Raw genomic sequence first — 6132 nt, forward strand, 5'->3', positions numbered from 1 at the left:
CCGCTCCGTGGCAAGTCGTGTTTACCAGAGGGTTAGAGGGGAAAGGGGAAGTGGGCCGGGGCTTTTCCCAGGTCCGAGCCCCTGTCGCTCAAGTCCTGGGAAGCCCCGAGTACCTGGACGGAGGTCCAGGATTTCATTCATACGGGAAAAGTTGAAAATGTGTCCGAGACAGCGCCCCCTAGGCGGACGCGCGCTCCGGACCGAGCCCCTGTCGCTCGAGCCCTGGAAGCACCAAGTACCTGGGTGGAATCAGTTCCAGGATTTCATTCATGCGGGAAAAGTTGAAAATGTGTCCGAGACAGCGCCCCCTAGGCGGACACACGCTCCGGACAGAGCCCCTGTCGCTCGAGCCCTGGAAGCCCCAAGTACCTGGGTGGAATCAGTTCCAGGATTTCATTCATGCGGGAAAAGTTGAAAATGTGTCCGAGACAGCGCCCCCTAGGCGGACACACGCTCCGGACAGAGCCCCTGTCGCTCAAGCCCTGGAAGCCCTAAGTACCTGGGTGGAATCAGTTCCAGGATTTCATTCATGCGGGAAAAGTTGAAAATGTGTCCGAGACAGCGCCCCCTAGGCGGACACACGCTCCGGACAGAGCCCCTGTCGCTCAAGCCCTGGAAGCCCTAAGTACCTGGGTGGAATCAGTTCCAGGATTTCATCCATGCGGGAAAAGTTGAAAATGTGTCCGGGACAGCGCCCCCTAGGCGGACACACGCTCCGGACAGAGCCCCTGTCGCTCAAGCCCTGGAAGTCCTAAGTACCTGGGTGGAATCAGTTCCAGGATTTCATTCATGCGGGAAAAGTTGAAAATGTGTCCGGGACAGCGCCCCCTAGGCGGACACACGCTCCGGACAGAGCCCCTGTCGCTCAAGCCCTGGAAGTCCTAAGTACCTGGGTGGAATCAGTTCCAGGATTTCATCCATGCGGGAAAAGTTGAAAATGTGTCCGAGACAGCGCCCCCTAGGCGGACACACGCTCCGGACAGAGCCCCTGTCGCTCAAGCCCTGGAAGCCCTAAGTACCTGGGTGGAATCAGTTCCAGGATTTCATTCATGCGGGAAAAGTTGAAAATGTGTCCGAGATAGCGCCCCTTAGGCGGACACAGGTGTCTGCATGAGCCCCTGTCGCTCAGAAGCTGGAAGAGCAGTTTGAAAAAGGACCGGGGTAAAGAGGGGGAAAGCACCATATATGTGTCCAGGAAGGCGCCCCTCGGGCGGACACAGGTGTCTGCATGAGCCCCTGTCGCTCAGATGCTGGAAGAGCAGTTTGAAAAAGGACCGGGGTAAAGAGGGGGAAAGCACCATATATGTGTCCGGGAAGGCGCCCCTCGGGCGGACACAGGTGTCTGCATGAGCCCCTGTCGCTCAGATGCTGGAAGATCAGTTTGAAAAAGGACCGGGGTAAAGAGGGGGGAAGCACCATATATGTGTCCGGGAAGGCGCCCCTCGGGCGGACACAGGTGTCTGCATGAGCCCCTGTCGCTCAGATGCTGGAAGATCAGTTTGAAAAAGGACCGGGGTAAAGAGGGGGGAAGCACCATATATGTGTCCGGGAAGGCGCCCCTCGGGCGGACACAGGTGTCTGCATGAGCCCCTGTCGCTCAGATGCTGGAAGATCAGTTTGAAAAAGGACCGGGGTAAAGAGGGGGGAAGCACCATATATGTGTCCGGGAAGGCGCCCCTCGGGCGGACACAGGTGTCTGCATGAGCCCCTGTCGCTCAGATGCTGGAAGATCAGTTTGAAAAAAGAACCAGAGGATAGAGGGGGAAAACACCATATTTGTGTCCGAAAATAGCTCACTTTGACTCGGACGCGTTCCCTGTGATTTCAGCCTGTCAGACATGGTGCACATAGTAACGAGATGGAGGTGTTTTGGTCGACCAGGTAAAAAACGAAAAATCGAGAGAAGGTAAAAAGTAGGTGAAAAATTAAGCCTCTCTCGTTAAGGTACTTAGAAAAAATCCCAAAAAAAAAATGAACTCCCATTGAAATGAATGGGGAAAAATTTTTTTCTCGTTTTTTTTCTAAGTACAACAACGAGAGAAGGTAAAAAATGGTTTTTTTTAGCCTCTCTCGTTAAGGTACTTAGAAAAAAACCCAGATTTTTTATTTTCTCGTTTTTTTTCTAAGTACAACAACGAGAGAAGGTAAAAACAGGTGCTTTTTAGCCTCTCTCGTTAAGGTACTTGGAAAAAATCCGAGACATGTTTGGTCTTCCCCACTGACAGTGCGCCTTTGCTGGGTAAGTTGTGGACGTGCCAGGCACCCCCGGGACACCGGTGGAACGCGGCCGGACTCGTGGTACTCCAACCCGGGCATAATTTTGGATATTTCACGGTCCTTTTTTTCCCCACTTTCCCAACTTTTCTTCTGAATCACAGTGCGCCTTTGCTGGGTAAGTTGTGGACATGGCAGGCACCCCCGGGACACCGGTGGAACGCGGCCGGACTCGTGGTACTCCAACCCGGGCATAATTTTGGATCAAATTCGGGACTTTTGCCCACTTTCCCAACTTTTCTTCCCAATCACAGTGCGCCTTTGCTGGGTAAGTTGTGGACATGGCAGGCACCCCCGGGACACCGGTGGAACGCGGCCGGACTCGTGGTACTCCAACCCGGGCATAATTTTGGATCAAATTCGGGACTTTTGCCCACTTTCCCAACTTTTCTTCCCAATCACAGTGCGCCTTTGCTGGGTAAGTTGTGGACATGCCAGGCACCCCCGGGACACCGGTGGAACGCGGCCGGACTCGTGGTACTCCAACCCGGGCATAATTTTGGATCAAATTCGGGACTTTTGCCCACTTTCCCAACTTTTCTTCCCAATCACAGTGCGCCTTTGCTGGGTGCGTCGTGGACATTGTAGGCACCCCGGAACCCTGGTGGAACGCGGCGGGACTTGTGGGACTCGAACCTGGGTGTGATTTTGGACCAAATTCGGGACTTTTGCCCACTTTCCCAACTTTTCTTCCCAATCACAGTGCGCCTTTGCTGGGTGCGTTGTGGACATTGTAGGCACCCCGAGACACTGGTGGAACGCGTCGGGACTTGTGGGACTCGAACCTGGGTGTGATTTTGGACCAAATTCGGGACTTTTGCCCACTTTCCCAACTTTTCTTCCCAATCACAGTGCGCCTTTGCTGGGTGCGTTGTGGACATTGTAGGCACCCCGGAACCCTGGTGGAACGCGGCGGGACTTGTGGGACTCGAACCTGGGTGTGATTTTGGACCAAATTCGGGACTTTTGCCCACTTTCCCAACTTTTCTTCCCAATCACAGTGCACCTTTGCTGGGTAAGTTGTGGACATTGTAGGCACCCCGGAACCCTGGTGGAACGCGGCGGGACTTGTGGGACTCGAACCTGGGTGTGATTTTGGACCAAATTCGGGACTTTTGCCCACTTTCCCAACTTTTCTTCCCAATCACAGTGCGCCTTTGCTGGGTGCGTTGTGGACATTGTAGGCACCCCGAGACACTGGTGGAACGCGGCGGGACTTGTGGGACTCGAACCTGGGTGTGATTTTGGACCAAATTCGGGACTTTTGCCCACTTTCCCAACTTTTCTTCCCAATCACAGTGCGCCTTTGCTGGGTGCGTTGTGGACATTGTAGGCACCCCGAGACACTGGTGGAACGCGGCGGGACTTGTGGGACTCGAACCTGGGTGTGATTTTGGACCAAATTCGGGACTTTTGCCCACTTTCCCAACTTTTCTTCCCAATCACAGTGCGCCTTTGCTGGGTGCGTTGTGGACATTGTAGGCACCCCGGAACCCTGGTGGAACGCGGCGGGACTTGTGGGACTCGAACCTGGGTGTGATTTTGGACCAAATTCGGGACTTTTGCCCACTTTCCCAACTTTTCTTCCCAATCACAGTGCGCCTTTGCTGGGTGCGTTGTGGACATTGTAGGCACCCCGGAACCCTGGTGGAACGCGGCGGGACTTGTGGGACTCGAACCTGGGTGTGATTTTGGACCAAATTCGGGACTTTTGCCCACTTTCCCAACTTTTCTTCCCAATCACAGTGCGCCTTTGCTGGGTGCGTTGTGGACATTGTAGGCACCCCGGAACCCTGGTGGAACGCGGCGGGACTTGTGGGACTCGAACCTGGGTGTGATTTTGGACCAAATTCGGGACTTTTGCCCACTTTCCCAACTTTTCTTCCCAATCACAGTGCGCCTTTGCTGGGTGCGTTGTGGACATTGTAGGCACCCCGGAACCCTGGTGGAACGCGGCGGGACTTGTGGGACTCGAACCTGGGTGTGATTTTGGACCAAATTCGGGACTTTTGCCCACTTTCCCAACTTTTCTTCCCAATCACAGTGCGCCTTTGCTGGGTGCGTTGTGGACATTGTAGGCACCCCGGAACCCTGGTGGAACGCGGCGGGACTTGTGGGACTCGAACCTGGGTGTGATTTTGGACCAAATTCGGGACTTTTGCCCACTTTCCCAACTTTTCTTCCCAATCACAGTGCGCCTTTGCTGGGTGCGTTGTGGACATTGTAGGCACCCCGGAACCCTGGTGGAACGCGGCGGGACTTGCGGGACTCGAACCTGGGTGTGATTTTGGATAAAATTCGGGACTTTTGCCCACTTTCCCAACTTTTCTTCCCAATCACAGTGCACCTTTGCTGGGTAAGTTGTGGACATTGTAGGCACCCCGGAACCCTGGTGGAACGCGGCGGGACTTGTGGGACTCGAACCTGGGTGTGATTTTGGATCCAATTCGGGACTTTTGCCCACTTTCCCAACTTTTCTTCCCAATCACAGTGCGCCTTTGCTGGGTGCGTTGTGGACATTGTAGGCGCCCCGAGACACTGGTGGAACGCGGCGGGACTTGTGGGACTCGAACCTGGGTGTGATTTTGGACCAAATTCGGGACTTTTGCCCACTTTCCCAACTTTTCTTCCCAATCACAGTGCGCCTTTGCTGGGTGCGTCGTGGACATTGTAGGCACCCCGGAACCCTGGTGGAACGCGGCGGGACTTGTGGGACTCGAACCTGGGTGTGATTTTGGACCAAATTCGGGACTTTTGCCCACTTTCCCAACTTTTCTTCCCAATCACAGTGCGCCTTTGCTGGGTGCGTCGTGGACATTGTAGGCACCCCGGAACCCTGGTGGAACGCGGCGGGACTTGTGGGACTCGAACCTGGGTGTGATTTTGGACCAAATTCGGGACTTTTGCCCACTTTCCCAACTTTTCTTCCCAATCACAGTGCGCCTTTGCTGGGTGCGTTGTGGACATTGTAGGCACCCCGAGACACTGGTGGAACGCGGCGGGACTTGTGGGACTCGAACCTGGGTGTGCTTTTGGACCAAATTCGGGACTTTTGCCCACTTTCCCAACTTTTCTTCCCAATCACAGTGCGCCTTTGCTGGGTAAGTTGTGGACATTGTAGGCACCCCGGAACCCTGGTGGAACGCGGCGGGACTTGTGGGACTCGAACCTGGGTGTGATTTTGGACCAAATTCGGGACTTTTGCCCACTTTCCCAACTTTTCTTCCCAATCACAGTGCGCCTTTGCTGGGTGCGTTGTGGACATTGTAGGCACCCCGAGACACTGGTGGAACGCGGCGGGACTTGTGGGACTCGAACCTGGGTGTGATTTTGGACCAAATTCGGGACTTTTGCCCACTTTCCCAACTTTTCTTCCCAATCACAGTGCGCCTTTGCTGGGTAAGTTGTGGACATTGTAGGCACCCCGGAACCCTGGTGGAACGCGGCGGGACTTGTGGGACTCGAACCTGGGTGTGATTTTGGACCAAATTCGGGACTTTTGCCCACTTTCCCAACTTTTCTTCCCAATCACAGTGCGCCTTTGCTGGGTGCGTCTTAGGCATTGTAGGCACCCCGGAACCCTGGTGGAACGCGGCGGGACTTGTGGGACTCGAACCTGGGTGTGATTTTGGACCAAATTCGGGACTTTTGCCCACTTTCCCAACTTTTCTTCCCAATCACAGTGCGCCTTTGCTGGGTGCGTTGTGGACATTGTAGGCACCCCGAGACACTGGTGGAACGCGGCGGGACTTGTGGGACTCGAACCTGGGTGTGATTTTGGACCAAATTCGGGACTTTTGCCCACTTTCCCAACTTTTCTTCCCAATCACAGTGCGCCTTTGCTGGGTGCGTTGTGGA

The sequence above is a fragment of the Nerophis lumbriciformis genome, unplaced genomic scaffold (assembly GCF_033978685.3).
Source record: "Nerophis lumbriciformis unplaced genomic scaffold, RoL_Nlum_v2.1 HiC_scaffold_43, whole genome shotgun sequence".
NCBI classification, from domain to species: Eukaryota; Metazoa; Chordata; class Actinopteri; order Syngnathiformes; family Syngnathidae; genus Nerophis; species Nerophis lumbriciformis.